The sequence below is a fragment of the Oryza sativa genome, chromosome 11, assembly GCF_034140825.1.
Source record: "Oryza sativa Japonica Group chromosome 11, ASM3414082v1".
NCBI classification, from domain to species: domain Eukaryota; kingdom Viridiplantae; phylum Streptophyta; class Magnoliopsida; order Poales; family Poaceae; genus Oryza; species Oryza sativa.
In genome coordinates, this window is record NC_089045.1 from 15,605,945 (window position 1) to 15,623,587 (window position 17,643).

The window sequence follows — 17,643 nt, forward strand, 5'->3', positions numbered from 1 at the left end:
GAGAAGGGGTGGCGAGAAGAACTCCATCCAACACGGCATCATCGACGCTCCCGAGCAAACGAGAGAGCAACAGAAACGGCACCATCGACGCCCTGGCCCCACCACTGAACTCGACGGCGACGCCACGAGCCGCAGCGACGACATCGACGCCGCCGGAGAGGAAGGCTGACAGCCACCACAGCCATTGGAGAGGCATCAGGCACAAGCATCAGCATCATCACCAGCACTCGAGGCGCAAAAGGACACAGTCCTCCTCCCGGCGGCAGCTCGCCGAGAAGCCCCGATCGCCGCGACGACGACGCCGCCATGCCTGCCGCGACGATCATCAAGACCAGCGCCGTCGGCGAAAAACGTGTCGTTTGGACGTCCGGCGTGCAAAGTGGCCTGGTCTCCTTCGCATTGTCCATTTCATGCGATTTCTCTCTCCTCTCCAACCGGAAATTATTATTCTAATCAGCGCAATGTCCATTGCCAAATTACCACGTTATGGAGTGTTTTTCTCCAAAAGTGAGTTCGGACGATGTCCCACAGCTAAAACCACAAAGTCAAAGTGCCCTGTAGCAAAATTTGCCTATAATCTACTATCTTCTCTAACCCTATAGTTTAACAAATGGTTTCACTCATCGCTTATTCTTTCATTCCTCGTGTAATGGTCCGGATCTTCGGCTCCCTGAATTCCGTCGCCCCCCTCCTCCGCACTCTTGCGGTCTCGCCCTCCTCGCGATCGACTCCCCTCGCCCCGACTCACCGCCGGTCTCCTCCCCTCCGCCACAGATTCCTCCCTCCCTCCTCTTTGCAATTCCACCATCCTCTTTCCAGAGGGGCTCTCACCCTTGCTCCCTCCCCTAACCCTAATCTCGCCCGCGCCCCCACCAGCTTCTACCGCTGACCGTCGCGCCGTGCCGCCCCGCCTCGCCCTCTTCAACCGCCGACCGTCCCGTCGCCCTGCATCTTGCCCGCGCCGCCGCCGTCGTGTTATCCCGCCACCGGTACTGCGGATCCCCAATCTCCGTCGCGATCAACAGCAAAACTACTCTTCAAGAACTGTAACCTAAGAACATGAGTGTTTGTGCAAAATTTAGTGGGTTATTGGGGTAACCACTAGGTAGTGCCCTGTCCCCCTGTGTTCCTGCTGCAAACACCTGGGAGGCTGGTAGGTTGATGTATTTTGTGATTTCTATCTTGGATGCTCCAGTGATTCAATGACAACCAATGTGTTGCGTTTAGTGAAATTTTGGGATTTCAACCTTTGGTCATTTCATTAACTGCACTTTTTTTGGCCATGAGAATTATCAACTTTAATTACAATGTATATGAGCATAATTTTCTGTAGAGTGTTTTGTAGCTGAAGACAACTTTAAGCAAATATCTCATTTACCATTATATTGAAGGCCTGCTCCATCAAGTCTTACAAATTTATGTGTACCATAAACTAGCTCCAGTATTCTGCCGAATTTACCTACTTCAGACCTGCTTGCTCTATATGTCAAGTACCTACTTCAGTACTTGCCATTTCTTTAATTTGTTGAGGGTATATATGTGTTATTTCTTTGTTTTCAGCAGAATTAGCATGGATCAGGCAAAAGGGTTGACGTGCTCCAGTGTAAGAATTGCTTGAGACTCGGTTGTCAAGAGCGCTGCTTTGACGACTTCCTCCTCGGCCTCCGCCTCAACTGCCACCGCCGCCACTGCCGCGTCGTCCGACAATATTTGGTAATGCACTTGAGGTGATCGACTGCTGATTATATCTCTTTAAAGTGAAAGTACCTCTATTACTTTGTAAGCACAGTAAAACATCTCAATGATATGATCTGTTTTTTTTGCAAGGTAAATAATTGCTCAAGCTACCTAATAATATTTACAGATAATGAAAATGATATTTAATTGGAACCAATCCTTTACTAATACGAACTGGTTGCACATACTTCTTTTTCTTCCAATGCCAAAAAAAAAAAGAAGCGAAGTTCAGGATATTAATTGGCCTTTTTAGTCAATAGTCAGAAGTTGTATTGCCTTATATACAAGCTTAATGTTTTCACTGAATTACCTTTTCAGTATATAAACTGAATGTTCTATTGGGTCATTCTAGGTATCGATTCATAATTATATGAGTCGTGTTTTCTTTGTTAAATCTGTGCGCTGGTTATTGTTGCCATAAAGTTCCCTTTTCAAATGAATACTAGACATGTCACCTAAAAATATCTTGTATGTACACAAATAAGGCCTCTCTGGTTTCCTGTAGATGCGTATATGCTGAACTTTTCATGTAAATGCTTATGCTGATTTTTTTAATACAAAAGTATATGTTGGTTTTACACTTGATAAGGTATATATGCTACCATGTTTGTACACACTGCAATTATTTCTCATATTTTTACCTCCAATCGTATGGCACCAGGTTCATGGTAGCACATGGGTTTGGTAAATCTATCCCAATGAAAAATGGTGGTATTTGATCATTCCCTTCGTTCCTTTTCTATAGCTTTGGTTAACCTTCTGGGTGAGGTGCACTACAATTCCTTGTATGACATTGAAGGTGAGTTCTTTTGCTTTTCTGTGATCTGGGAGTGAAGGAAAGGTTTCCTACAATTCCTCGGTTTTTCCAATTTGCATGATTTCTTGTATAGCTGCTCATCTTCCTGTAACCTGCAGTGAAGACTTATGTCCTTATCCCCCGGTCTTATAAATCCTGCAGAATTTGCACATTAGAGGTGACCTTTTAATGGATTTTCTATTTTAAATATAATTTGCAGCAGACCGTAGTTGTCTGAAAATCCTTAATTTTTCTCCTCTGTTTCTGTGAAACTGTAATTGAATTGCCTATATATGGAATGATAAATAGCTGATGATATGTTTTAGTCATCATTTTATTTTAAGTTCAGGCTAAACTAAATTCATGATCTATCTTTAGCTTTTCTATTGAATTTTCTAGCGCTTAAGCTAAAGAGTTAGTCACCAGTAACAAAATTTACTAATATCATGAAGACCAATGAATGTTTGGTGCGTGGTCGGAATCCACCAACCTTGAAACTCCCTGCCATCCATATGTAGCTTTTTGAGATTTCATATATAGCTTCATAATGTAGGATGTTGTGAAATAACTATATGACTTTCCATCAGAAGTTAGTACTTTTAGCTTGCTTTCATATTTGGTTTACTGTCTGCATACTCAAATACACCTGAAACTAAAATGCATGTTTTCTTTTGCACATCAGTGCAATGTTGTTTCCCTTGAGGTGATGATGATATGACCATGGGAACACTTTACTTCACAGCAGTTGGTGGCTGTCCATCCATGGCAAATATTCTAGGAATAGATCATGTCTATTCAGATGCAACATTATTTGATCTGCCTTCAAAACCTGAAAAGATTGCGATAGTAGGAAGAGGGTATATTAGTTGGAGTTCGCTGGCATTTACACCGGCTCAATAAGTGATGTTCGTTTTCAAACTGCATTGCCTGACCAAAAATATTATCAGTGGGAACTAGGTTGTTCTCAGGTTTTTAATGGTTGTCACATGGATAGTTCTTTCTACTACTTTCGCTATGTAGGTGTACATCTGTGGGAGTAATATATGTTCCATGTGTCTCTGCATCAACTAAAATACCTGATGGATGTACACATTTTTAAACAAGTTGAGATTGATCTGAGTGGATGGAGTTATAAGTATTAGAAAAAAAAAGGATGGTTCGAACGGAACACAACAACCGTGGTTGATTAAACTGACAAAATAGCATTTGAATTGATATCATTAGTCTTTTTCCTCCCCAAGAGAGAAAACAACACAAAAGATCATTAGCCTTTCTAGCTCTGCTTTAGATGCAACTAAGCTCAGCACTTGCGTAGAATCAAAGTTCTCTGAAACAAGGGATACATCTGAATGTCTCATCTAAATCATCTGAACAAATGCATTTGATTTGGTATTCTTTGTCTGAATTAGTGAGTCATATTTGTGCTGCAGATGCACTGCCTTCCTGTAATTTATCTCCATTATCTTCATTTGCGGTTACTCTCTTTTGGTCGTCTGTCGGAAATTCAGAATGAAAGTTGAATGGTTGGGCACTTTCGGTTAGACAAGTGTTGCCTGCTGTTTGGAAGTAAATCATCATCATCTGAGCCTGAGCTGCACTTCCCTGGCATTTCTTGTCCGGGACAACTGTGACACTATTTTTCTTAAATTGTCAATCATGACTTTGCACAAATTTCATGATTTTTCACCCATCATCATAGTGCATTGTCAATTTTGTTGTCCTTCCATGAAAAGGATTTGGAATTGAATTCCTTGTTTGTATCGTATTAAACGACAACTTGGTTTCTGATAGCAATGCAGTGAAAATAAGTAGTATAATGCAACAATTTTGTCTGTATGTGTTAGCAAAATCCAAGTCAGCCTTTACCATGAAATATGAATCACAAGTCAAGCATATGTGCTTAATCACCCGTTTTAGCACCTGCATGATATGAATCATCTGGAGTTATCCCTGGGTAGAAAACGTGCAGGCTTATCATATTGTTCGGCGAGTTGTTGATGGAAGCTTTTTCAAAGTTGGTCCCTTGACTCTACATGTCTGTAAATGAGTTTTATACCAGGGGACCGGGAGCACATTTCTTACCATTTCCTTCATGGTTTACTCCCTTTGCCATGGATATCTTATGATTTTCACGAAACATAAAAGCACCTCATGTTAGGAATCCTCCCCATTTCAGCAGCAAATGCATTGCTTCAAAACAATGAATCCAGTTCCATTTTATTTTTTTAATAGCAAATCCCTGATCATACATTTTGCATCTTTAGTGTATCGTAGATCAGTTGATAACTACGGATCATTCATACATGATTCTGGCCGCTCCATAATTTGCTTATAATTTTATTCTCAAATCAAATGTAAAGATGTTCATAATTACTGCATAATTTCTTCTGCATGATTCTTTGTTCCTGCAAATGTTGTTCTTCTCCTCCCTCTACTTGGCCTCAGATCAAATGATTTGAGGGGCAGAAAACGAAACATGATGGTATTCAGTATCAAAGCTAAGTTTTTTTTTATTCTTTTGCAGTCATAAAATTTGATGGAATACCAATGCCTGTTGCGGGGTAATTTGCCCTCAATCTGAGGTATTGCCATGAGTATTATCATTTTCTCCCTGTAAATTGCAACAAGGTAATTTGCTGCTAGAAACTTTGCGTATCTATTTTTTTAACACCATACCAGAGTTTCCTGCAGTATATATTACAAATTGATCAATAATTATTGGTTATAACATTTACAAGGTGTTTTATTAAATGGCTGCTTCGTTATAACATGGTGTTCTGTTCATGTGAACTTGTGAAATGGCTGAGAAGTTCTTTTTAGCTAAAGTGCAGTAGTTGTGCTATGTTGTGAAGAGTGAAATGAAGTATTAGCAAAAGGGTGAGACATGGGTTAAAGTTCCAGTGATATGAAATCGTTCATCCCTGTCTTGATTCCTGGAAGATGATATTTTTTTCCAAGTAGCTTTGATGAAATGTAGCAATGAGTAAATGACCAAAATTGTAATAATCTTTGTATGGATTTGAACACCATCGATATGATTTTTTAAATGAACTTCTTGTGTTATAAATGGTTGTTTATTTGTGAATTTGTGGTTATAGTAGTCGTTGCTCCAAATGCCGCAGTAGCATTAGCACGAACATGCTATTATTACGTTGACATATGTTTCATACCAAACTGTTATTTGGGTTTACATTCATGCCCTTGTGCTATGTGCTCAAAGGATAGCGGCCAACGTGTGCCTTATCTATCTCGTCACCACTCGCCGCTCATCTTCATGCACATAAAAATTTTTAATCCACTTTTTAAGTTTAAATTGTTTACTCCAATTATGAAAAATTGTACTTGAAAATTTTAAATTTTCATTTCAATTTTTAAAACTTTCAACCTTTTGATTTTTGTTTGGTAAATATTTAAATTAGAGGGTTGAAAATGCATCTTTTAAATAGATATTGGCGAAAATCCGTTCTATTAAACCCACACAGTATATTATTCTTGCCATGAATATATTTGACAGACGACATAAATTAGATTAAGACTCAACTGCATAGATCATACAAGAAATTGTTTTTGGTAACATGCTATTTTAAAATTCTTTAAAGAAAATTAAAATTACACCGTAGTGTTTAGCACGGGCATATCACTAATCCGTTTTAGGTGTGATTTGTATCTGATACTTCATGAAATACCCTGCGGAAGGTTCTAGGTCTCAGTGCAGTCCAATCTTCTAAAGCCATGTAGATACCTGAGTGGCACGTGACAGAAGAGCCTTGCCATCACCAACTTCACCAGCGGCAACAGTAACGAATGCAGGCACATGCACCCAACCCCACATCTCTCGCGAGTGCTATGGAACAGCACCAATTTCTCGCAAATCTAATTATCTCTGATTGGTCCATTTTTACCATTTAACTTTATGCCACGTGTCATTAAAGCATTGGGCAAATGGGTTGTTATACCAGTGGCGGATTTAGGATATGGGTGGTCTGACCTAAATTTTTTTTCCTAAACACATATGTACAATGCAAGCATAGATAAAACTAGTAATTAAGTAAAATTTTGATTTACAGAAGCTTGTATGGCTATGAAAGTCTAAAGAAAATTACCATATTATTTTTTTTTTCTTATCGGGTCTATGTCTTCTAATGACCATGAAAGTCTTCATTATGTTCTCTTCATCCAACAAAATCACGTCATGTTGAGTTCGTTTGGTCGGCATTTGGCAAATTCAGAACCTGTAAAACGAGTAGGAAAACAGAATTGAATAGTCTGACGGGTCTGAAATCTGAACCAAGCAAAAAGATCAACCTGAATAATCTCAACTCAGCTGTCAAGCCAGAGACGTCCTGAAAACGATCGAGATGCCCTCAAAGTATTGCTGCCACAAGTGATCATGGCTGGCAGCTACTGTACGCAGGAGATGCTTGATTTGATCCAGCGGCGGAATGCGGACTCGCGCGCGGCGGCGTGGGCGTGGGGGCGCCCGCTCGCGCGAGCGCCGGCGGCGGCGTGGCTCTGTGAAGTGTGAACTGTAATCGCGTGGCGTGGCCGTGGCGTGAGAAAATCAGATGAGATCAGAGTCTCAGAGATCGCCGATCCCGATCGCGTCGTCGCTAGGGCTACGGGCTAGGGGGAGGAGAGAGTCGCGTCGATCAATTCGATACACGCGCAACTCGCGTGTGGGGCCTATGGGCCGTGCGTGCCAGGCGCCAGGAAAGAGAAATACTACGTCCGTCCCAAAATAAGTACAACCGTGGATATCCGTGTCTAACGTTTAACCGTACGTCTTATTTAAAAAATTTATAAAAAAATTAAAAACAATTAGTCCCATATAAAATACTATTCATGTTTTATTATCTAATAATAATAAAAATATTAATTATAAAAAAATTTCAAATAAGACGAACGGTCAAAGGTTAGACATGAATAGTGCAAAACTACTTATTTTGGGACGGATGGAGTAGAATAGATCGCTTTTTTTTTCTTTTTAATAGTCGCTATTTTTTATAGTGGGGTTGATGCTGTTTTTTTGGGTGGGACCATCCACTAAATCCGCCATTGTGTCACACGCATATACTGCTGTTTTACTGCTGTTTTGGTGCGGGAGAAAACAAAAAATAACAAGCAAATTCTGGATGTCTCGCCTGCCGTCCCTGCTATCTAGACCAAACACACTCATCCCAGCTAACCACATTCGGCCGTGCTGTGCGCCTGTGCTAGCCGAGTCGAGCTGAACCCTTGGTGTGAGTACTGCAGCATATAACATGCTTGGAATAAAAAAAATCAAAGTATATTGGTCTCATATACAATTATTGTGACGTTAAATTAGTATTAATTTTATAGCTAATAATAATAATAATAATATAATTTGCATGAATATTAATGATCAAATTTCAGTGTCAATGCCATTTTAAAAGCATATGTTTCTCAAGAAGAGAATACGATATAGTTTGCAACGTAATAAAGAAAAAAATGCACACGCTTAGATTGGGTTATAATATTCATATATTACTTAAAAATAAAACAACAAATAATAAAATTTGTGTATAAAAAAGATAAGTATAAACAAATATAAAAAGCTGACAAAAAATAGTAATTCTACTAATATTTCAATATTTACATACTATTTTAGGATGTTGGTGCACAATATCCAAAAAGAACATGATAAATAGTTTAGAGAGCGGTTGCCCTATAATAGTCCCACAACATATTTACATGATATACAAGAGAATTCATATAACATGTTACCTACATTATAAATTTAGTTCTATATTTTGTATATGGAGTGCATATATGGTATTAAGCTGTCTAAAATATTGTGTGTAGCATATATATCTAGCAATTAACAGACATATCATCTCTCTCTTCTCTCACTCACCTCCACATTAGAAAATATATACGGAATGGCATTCTCTCGTATACGGTGATTGTACCGTTATTCATGCCCTTAGTGCTAAGTGTGATATGTTAAAATTGGAAGCATGTAACTTAAACATGTTAATCCCATATTATAGAAAAGGTAAAACATTTTTTAGAAAAATAGCAAGAAATAAAAAGTATTTTATTATATGCAAAATTTAAATTTACAAAAGTGAGACGAAATTCACCTGTTTGTTTTGTGTATACTGTCATGCTATAATTCTTCCTAGGTATTCTACAAACATAAATCCAAGTACACATTGAATAATACTTTTAATATATGATATTTACATAGATTTTATCAGTCTCAAAGTAATTACTTTAAAAAGTATACATGTGCTCCAGGAAAAAAATCACAAGATAAATAAGCAAGCTTCATTTTTCTAGTACAGGAAAAGTAGGAGCTGACCCTATCGCACATAGTGACGATGTATGGAAGTCGCGAGAACGCATGAGCGTGAGAAGAGCAGCGGCGTCCTGCGCCTTCGCGAGAGTAGGGCGGCTGGGGCCGATCAATAGCAGCCCATCTTTTCGACCGATTCGGACCACAACAAAAACACTAAAATACCCTTCCACCTTAATTAAGAAAAAACCTAAAATGTCCATAATAATCAATGTTCGGATTTAGATCCTACTACACTACTAATGCTACGTGTGGTGGTAGGTATTTTAAAAGGGATCGTGTTTTATATATATCTTAATTTCATATGGAAAAATCCAAATATCCCCTATTGTATTTTCATCCTCCCCTCGTCAACTCAATTAGATATAAAAGACCCCTAACAACTAAATTTCTCTTCTAACTTCCCCTCCCTTCATTTTTCACTAATTTCTCTCCTCGTTTGCTCAATTTCTCATGACCCATGTCAACCTTCAACATGGTGGTGTGATAGGAATCATAGCGCAAGGGTGCAGCATGACACATGGGCTGTGTTCGGCACTTGTGGATGGGAACTAGTCCCTTGCGGACGTAAAACGGAGCAACTCATTAGTGTATGATTAATTAAATATTAATCAATTTTATAAAAAATAGATTAATATGATTTTTAAAGCAACTTTCGTATAGAATTTTTTTTAAAAAACAAACCAATATCTTTCAGTCATGATAAAAAAGAGAGAGGTGAGTTGGGAAAATTTGGAAACCAACTCAGCCTGGTCTCTTGTGTAGTTAACTGTCAGTCATTATTCGAATTTTGAACATCACAACAACAAACATGTCCCAAAATGTTTCAAGTCCTGAAGGGTCCAAAATCCAAAGCAGTAAAGTCAGTTTCAAATTTGATACTACCTCCGTCCCAAAATAAGTGCAGCTATAGATATCCGTATCCCGCGTTTTGACCATCTGTCTTATTTGAAAATTTTATAAAAAAAAATTACAAATATTAGTCACACATAAATTACTATTCATGTATTATCATCTAGGAATTCCTATCATCTAATAACAATAAAAATACTAATCATAATTGTTTTTCAAATAAGACAAACGGTCGAGCGTTGAGCATGAAAAGTGTTAAAACTGTACTTATTTTGGGACGGATGGAGTAGTACTCTTTTAGTAGCATGTAAGAAACTTCCACCTCGTTTTCTTCTGGTCTTCCACCCATCACCATTTCTAAGGGTCTGTTTAGTTCCCAAACAAAATTTTTCATGCTGTTACATTGAATGTTTAGACATATACATGGAGTATTAAATGCAGACAAAAAAAACCAATTACACAGTTCTTCAGGAAATTGCAAGACAAAACTTTTAAGCCTAATTGCGCCATGATTTGACAATGTGATGCTACATTAAATATTTGCTGACGGATTAATTAGGCTTAATAAATTCATATCGCAGTTTCTAGGCAAAATCTGCAATTTGTTTTGTTATTAGACTATGTTTAATACTTCAAATATGTGTCCGTATATTCTACATGACATTGCAGGGGCAAAATCTTTTGCCAACTAAACATGCCCTAAATGTGCTCGCCTTGTCATTGTGTCATGGTGTAATGGGTGGAAACGAGCCGAGCCAGGCTCGGCTCGGCTTGTGAAAGCTTGTCAGGGACAGGCTTGGCTTGGCTTGATAAATACAACGAGCAAAAAGGCAGCTTGGCTTGGCTCGTTCCAAAGCTCGAGCTAGCTCGAGCCAGCTTGAACTGTCGACGAGCGTCGCTGAGGAGGGAGGCCGAAGGCGGTGCAGCCGCGCACGGGGAGGAGGAAGCGGGCCGGCGGCACAGAGGGCGTCGAGCGGCGTGGCCTCTAGGAATAGGGAGGGAGGCGGCGGCCGACGGCGCAGTGAAGGAAGGCGGCGGCCGGCGGCGTAGGAGAGGGAGGTGGCGGCCTTCGGCGGCGGTGGCCGGTGGCGCAGGGTAGGGAGGCGACGGCCGGCGGCGCAGGGGAGGGAGGTGGCGGCCTTCGGCGGCGGTGGCCGGTGGCGCAGGGTAGGGAGATGGCGGCCGACAGTGCAGGGGAGGGAGGTGGCGGCCGGCGGCCGGCGGCGCCGGTGAGGCCCTCAAGCCCTCGATTCCTCACGCCCTGTCGCCCAGTCCAGATGCCCCTCGCCCTCGACCATCGCTGACTCATGATGGCGGCGTGGACGTGTGGGAACTGGGAAGGGAAGGGTTTCTGTGCCTCAGTGCCTGTGCTGTACGCATAATAGGTTAGGGTTTCTCATGGGCCAGACCTGTTAATGGGCCAGGTCAGATTTTGCACAAGCTTGACAAGCCTACCGAGCAGCTTGCAAGCTAGCTTGGGCTCGGCTCGATTTACAAACGAGCTCAGGAGGCAGCTTGGGCTCGGCTCGTTTAGTCTTCGAGCCAAGCCGAGCTTCGCGAGCTCGAGCCAAACCCGAGCCAAGCTCATGAGCCCGAGCTTTTTGTCCACCCCTATAAACATAGCTCCCATGGAGGCTCACGGGTCACTAGAAACTGGGACAAACAAGATGAAATCATGAGAAATTGAGCAAACGAGGAGAGATCAATTAATTCTGATGGAGGGAAAGTTAGAAGGGAAATTGAGTTATGGGGGTCTTTGTACCTAATTAAGTTGTAGGGGTGAATGTGAAAATACAAGTGACTTGTAAGGGTGATAGTATCTAATTGATGCTAGTAAATCTAGACGAGAGATAAAAAGACTAAAACATCTACTATTATAAAAGTTGAAGATGCTTTTGTCAAGATTTTGGTACCTCATCCGAATCCATTTACGATTGCTAGATGCATCTTATCATAATCTTTACCTATTATAAAAATTAAAAATAATTCCATATTCATAGGACGTTTCGTCTGTCCTCGTCACGATTTCGTCCTATCGTGTCCGTATTGATTTTTTTTTTCTGCTTCCGCCAGCGTTCGTCCATCAAAAGCGAGTCTGCCTCGGTCATGAGCAAAGGAGAGTTGATTTCTCCGGTCGATTGTGTCCACACTCCACAGTTTCCTTCCCTCCTCAATCCTTTCTATATCTATACCTAATATAAAAAATCGTAATTTTCCAATCGTCACACTTCGATTCGTCCCGTCACAATGCGCTTTCACAGCTGCGTGCATCCTCAGAATCAGACAGGGAAAAGTCAAGCATAAACACATGAACAAAATCAAAAATTCCCACGTAGCTAGATCGTTTCCAAATTCTCAATTCCCAACTCGTACACGAAATTGAAGCGAGAACATTAAGTTTGTCAATTTGGACCCCAAAATTTCCTACACAACTAGATCGTCTCTAAATTTCCAATTCCCAGTTCATACACGAAACTGAAAAGAAAAGAGAACACTGAATTGTCAAATTAGACTCTAATCCACACAAATTGGACTCTAATCCACACCAATTCAATTATAGTCAAAGCAGAGGGATCCATGGAAGAAATCAAACCCATCCCAATAAAAACAAAATTAGCATTGCAAGAGGAAGTAATCGACAAATCGGACCTAAGAGTTTGAGACTCCACCTTGCTGGCTCCGACAAATCGGACCTCCGCCTTGCTTGCTGGCTGCTGCCCTCGACCCATAGCTAGCCTTCACCTTGCTAGCCGCCCACCGCCAGATCTACCATCTCCATGGTCACTGTAGCCGCCTTCTCCTCCTCTTCACCGTCGTTGCAGTGTCTCGGAGTGCACATGAGGCAAAATGCACCGCGGGCGCACCACGACGGGCAGGATGAGAGTGCAAGCTTGGGGCGGAAGATGAGAGAAAGAGGAGTGGAGAAGGTAGGGGCAGAGGCGGCGAGCCGGCTGCTGCTTGCACGGAGGATGCGACGATGGACTGGTTGGTGGCGGCTGAGGGTAGTGGGAGGGAGAGGACGGAATTAGGGATTAGTGGTGTTGGACTATGGGCTGAGGATGGGCTGCTTTCGACGGGCCCCCTGTTTTCATTTTTTTTTTCTTTTTCGAGCTTCTTTGCGTTGAATTCTTCTCTCTGCGAAAAGCTGGAAACGTGGCTGCATGCAGTGCTGCTGTCCCCGCATCATTCGTGTAAAATTTGAAATATAATAGAAACATAATAATATTTTTCTAATATATCTATCTATAACTAATATAAATATTCGTGTTTTTCCTTTCGTCACGTCTAATTTTTATCCGTGTTTTCGTCCGTACGCAATCCGATTTGGTTAGCAATAGACATGAAAAAAAATGCAAAAAAACTAAAAAAATCGGCGGTAGCTTACGCCACCACTGTTGCCGAAGGGAGAAGAGAGGCGCGGAGGGAGCCCGAATCCGCCAGCGGTCGCCGCCACTGCCGACGGATCCACCCGCGGACGAAGCCGACGCCGCCGTTGGGAGGACGTCGTTGCCGTCGAGGCTGACAGGGAGAGGGGGAGGGATGGCCGTCGCCGCCGTCTCCGCCGCACCCCGCCGTCGCTGCGCCGTGCCGGCGAGACGGGAAGGAGAGCGGGAGAGGGAGCACGGATGCCGCCGACGCTGTCGACGCAGCCGTTGGGAGGGCGCTGTCTCCGCCGCACCCCGCCGTCGCTGCGCCGTGACAGCGAGAAGGGAGGGTGAAGGGAAGGGAAGCGGCGCCGGTGGGGGGGAGAGACGACGCCGGTGGTGGGAGAGACGACGCCGGTGGCAGGGGAGGCGGCTGGCTGGGGGGAGGGGGAGAGGGAGCGGCGCCGCCGGAGGGGATGGGAGGGAAAGCGGCGCTAGTGGGGAGAGGGAGAGGGGGAGAGGTGGCGTCGGGGGTCGGGGAGGCGGCCGGCTCGGCTCGGCTAGGGGAGAGGGAGGGAGAGGGTTAGTGTTAGGGTTAGGGATTTCATCAATATGGAACTGATCTGAGCCGTCCATCCAAACGAATAGCTCAGATCGATCGAGGGTTTCGGCCACACCACTTGAGCCGCACGCGGGCTGGCGGTCCACCAAGTGAGAGAAGGAGTATGGGGGTATTAAGTAGACTTTGGTCGCTTGCGGGCTGAAGAAGAAAATGGGCTGAAAAAAGCCCATAGAGAAAAAAAAGATTTTTATTTAAATAAATACTAAAATGATATTTGTATTATCAAAATTAGCAATGAAGCTATGTAAATTCTAAGAAAATTTCAATGAGTGTAATTAATATAGAAAATTTAATAAAAATTAAATCCAACCATAACATTTTATTTATCGCACTTACTTTACTTATAAATTAATTTAATTATATACCTACCTACTTAAAAATACCAAAATTTTTCAGAAAATTTGTATTTCATCTAATTAGAATTTAATATGTTTTAATTCAATTTTATCTTTTTTTTTTCTTTTCGTTGGAACGCACGACTACTTTTGTTATAATTTCAAAGAGTATAATTAATATTGCAGAAAATTTATATTTCATTAAATTACAATTCATTTTCTTCATATAAATAGTTCAAGTCAAATTTCAGTCACCATATCATTACCGGTACAACGCACGGGCATTTTGCTAGTACATCTAAATTGCATACAAATACAAGCTACCTCCATTTTATTTGCTTGATGGCCTCACGAACATTAGCGTTGCTGCGTTGGTATGCTAGTTTCTTTTTTTTTCCGTAACCATGTAATATGCTTGTATTTTCATTTTTATCTATCTATCTATCTACTTCTACTTCTACTATCTCTATCTCTATCTATCTATATATATATATATATATATATATATATATATATATATATATATATATATATATATATATATATATATATATATATATATATATATATATATATATATATATATATATATATATATATATATATATATATATATATATATATACACTACTTAAAAAATACAACATGTTTCCGTCGTCCGTAGGAAAGAAAAAAAAGCGAGAAAACAGAAAACAAAGCGAGAAAAACTGTAAAAAAACAAAAAAAAAATCCGACTCCCGTGAAAAATACATCCGACTCCCTTTGAGTTCACGTAAAAAGAAGAGAAAAAGGTCCGTGTGCGATTAATATCAGGCGAGAAAAAACTAGGGAAAAAACAAATCCGATCCCGTGTAAAAAAAGGCCAAAAAAAACGACTCTGTCCGATAAAAAAAAGAATCGGGTAAAAAATAAAGAATCCGATTCGGTGACTGCAGTAAAAGAAGACGAAAAAAACCGAGGGAAAAAACGAATCCGATCCAATGTAAAAAAAGGCGAAAAAAATAAAAAAAACCGACTGTCCGATAAAAAAAAAGAATCGGGCGAAAAGACCAGGCGAAAAAAAATCAGGGAGAAAAAACCGGGAAAAAACAAATCCAATCCCATGTAAAAAAAGGCGAAAAAAAACCAAATCTGTATGATAAAAAAAATCGGGCGAAAAATAGGGTAAAAAAATAAAGAATCCGATTCCGTGGACGTGATAAAAAAGGGCAAAAAAACCAGGTGAAAAAAAATCGGGCGAGAAAAAACCGGGGAAAAAAGGAATCCGATCCCGTGTAAAAAAAGGCGAAAAAAAAGGACTGTCCGATAAAAAAAAAAGAATCGGGTGAAAAGACCAGGCGAAAAGAAATCGGGTGAAAAAAAGGCAAAAAAAAGAATCGATTCTTTGGACGTGGTAAAAAAAAGCGGACAAAAACGAATTCGGTACAATTCCAAAAAAAAGGAATTATATGTGACGCGGTAAAAAAATAAATACTATTATGCGTGACATTGTAGTATATGTCTCTATCTCTACTACTTAAAAACTTGAAAACGTTTCCATCGTCCGTAATAACGAAACGGAAAAAGGCAAAAAAAAAATTAAAACAAAAAAGAATAAAATAGTATCTTACGATTGAATTTACTTCCGTCGTCTGTAAAAATCTTATCTTATCTTAATCTCAATCTTTCCGAGGGGACCGAGCAGCGCCCTCCGTCCCCGTCCGTGCGATGAAACACTAGCCAAAGCAGAAAAAAAAAGAAATTGAGCAAAGGGATAAACTAGATTGAAGTTCCTAAAATTAAAAGAGGATAAACGATATTGAAACTCCCCTAACTCAAAAAGAGGGAATAAAATAGATTGAAATTTCCTGACAAAATTCCCCAAATTCGAAGAACCCTAATTTCAGGTAAGAACCCTAACAGTCAAAATCAATTAAGCTAAGGGTTCGGATTACTTACCGGACTTGAAGTCCCAAAGCTCACCGGAGCTTTTCGGGAAGCGGCACCACCACACCTTCACCTCCTCGTAGTCGTGTCGGGTTCCCTGTGCGCGCGTTGTGCTGGAGCACCCCTCCACCATACCTTGCCGAAGACGGGAAGCGTCGGCTTGGCGTCGCCCCTCCCGCCTAGAGGTCCATGCCGCTCGGTGCTCGTCGCTGTTTGCGCGCCCACCTAGCCAGACCACCGACGCCGTGGCACGGCTTTGTGCCGCCCTCAGGTGCGCCCCACAGCCGGCAAAGCAGGAGCTGCTCGGCGGTCATTACCGCACGCGTGCACTAGCTTGCCAAACCGCCATCGCCGCCTTCGCCATTGTTCCGCTCGCTTATCGCCGAAGAGAAATAGGATCAGGAGAGAGAGAGATTTGGGAGCTAGGGTTTTGCCCCTCTCTCCTGGTTGGCACTTCATTCGGCAAGAGGACGATCGGAGCCGTCCAATAGATCGAACGGCTCAGATTTGCCTAGCGTCAGGCCGCCGCCGCAGCAACAGATTACGCTGCGCCCAATGGGCTGTGGAAGTGCATCGGACCGTCCCCGCATATGTGCCGTGGTCAGCTGCTCGACTTGCAGGCTGTCGAATTGACTCGGCTCGCCGAAGATGGCCAGCCCAAGTTTGGGTCGTCTTGGGAGGACCTGGGCCGAAAGTAAATTTGATCAAAGCTCAGATTTTTTAAATTAAATTTCGTCGGATAAACTCCTAACTAGGCTCGAAAAATAAATCTAAAACTAAATCCTAAATCCTATGCTAATTCATCAAATTAGACTCGGTTCTACCTATTTGTTAATATATCAATTTAGACTTGATTTTTACCGATTTGAGGTTTTTAAGGTGTCACACTATCAAACGGTGTTTTTCCCGTTGCAACGCACGGGCACTATTGCTAGTACTACTTAAAAAGTCTAAAATGTTTCCATCCTCCGTGTGAAAAAAAAGTCACGCGAAAAAGAAAACGCCATCTGAAAAAAAAGCCCAAAAAAAACGCCGTAAAAAATAATAGCGAAAAAGAAGTCCGATTCGTGCGAAAAAAAAGTCCCGTCCAAAAACAATAGCCAAAAAGAGGTCCGATTCGTGCAAAAAAAATGCCATATAAAAACGAGCCGGAAAAAAAGACCGGAAAAAACGCCGTCCAACAAAATAGCGAAAAAGAAGGCTGATTCGTAATCAATGAAAAAAAAGTGGCGACAAAAAAGCCAATAAAACAACGTCAGAAAATAAAAAGCAGCGAAAAAAATCTCATTGGTAGGCAACGCAAAAATTATATGGTAAAAGGGGCAGAAAAAACGCATCATCCCTATATATCTATTTATCTCTAATCTAATCTATTTATTCTTAACTAATTATTAAAAGATATAAAAATTGAAGATGTTTTTGCCAGTACTTCAGTACGTAATCCTTTTTGAGTCGGTATTTAAGTCCATTCGTTTTTTTAAAATACATATCCCTATTTGATTCATTTTTAAGTTCTTTCGCTTTTTTTTACAAATCTCTTTAAATAGACATACTCACATGCTAACTTGAGACGATCAGATTTCTAATTGCAGCTTATGATTTTGTAAGAAAAAATCCTTCACCCGTTGCAACGCACGGGTATTTTTTTTAGTTCTTAATAAAAAAGAACACGTAATGGAGGATGCAATTTA

General features: G+C 41.1%; 2 long non-coding RNA genes across 4 annotated transcripts; one reads left to right on the forward strand and one right to left on the reverse strand.

Moving 5' to 3' along the window:
- The first annotated feature begins 629 nt into the window (after positions 1–629).
- Positions 630–5,600, forward strand: LOC9268779 (uncharacterized). 3 transcript variants are annotated; one of them, XR_010737765.1, is made up of 5 exons: positions 630–1,153; positions 1,561–1,713; positions 2,399–2,536; positions 5,058–5,161; positions 5,272–5,600. It is a non-coding gene; the product is annotated as an uncharacterized lncRNA (long non-coding RNA). The 3 variants fall into 3 exon arrangements; XR_010737766.1 differs by having other exon boundaries at positions 1,564–1,713; XR_001541622.3 differs by having other exon boundaries at positions 630–989.
- A 3,952-nt stretch (positions 5,601–9,552) lies between these two features.
- On the reverse strand, positions 9,553–12,708 carry LOC112936895 (uncharacterized). The gene is made up of 2 exons (XR_003239360.2): positions 12,374–12,708; positions 9,553–10,069 (listed from the first exon to the last, which is right to left on the reverse strand). It is a non-coding gene; the product is annotated as an uncharacterized lncRNA (long non-coding RNA).
- Positions 12,709–17,643: the final 4,935 nt, after the last annotated feature.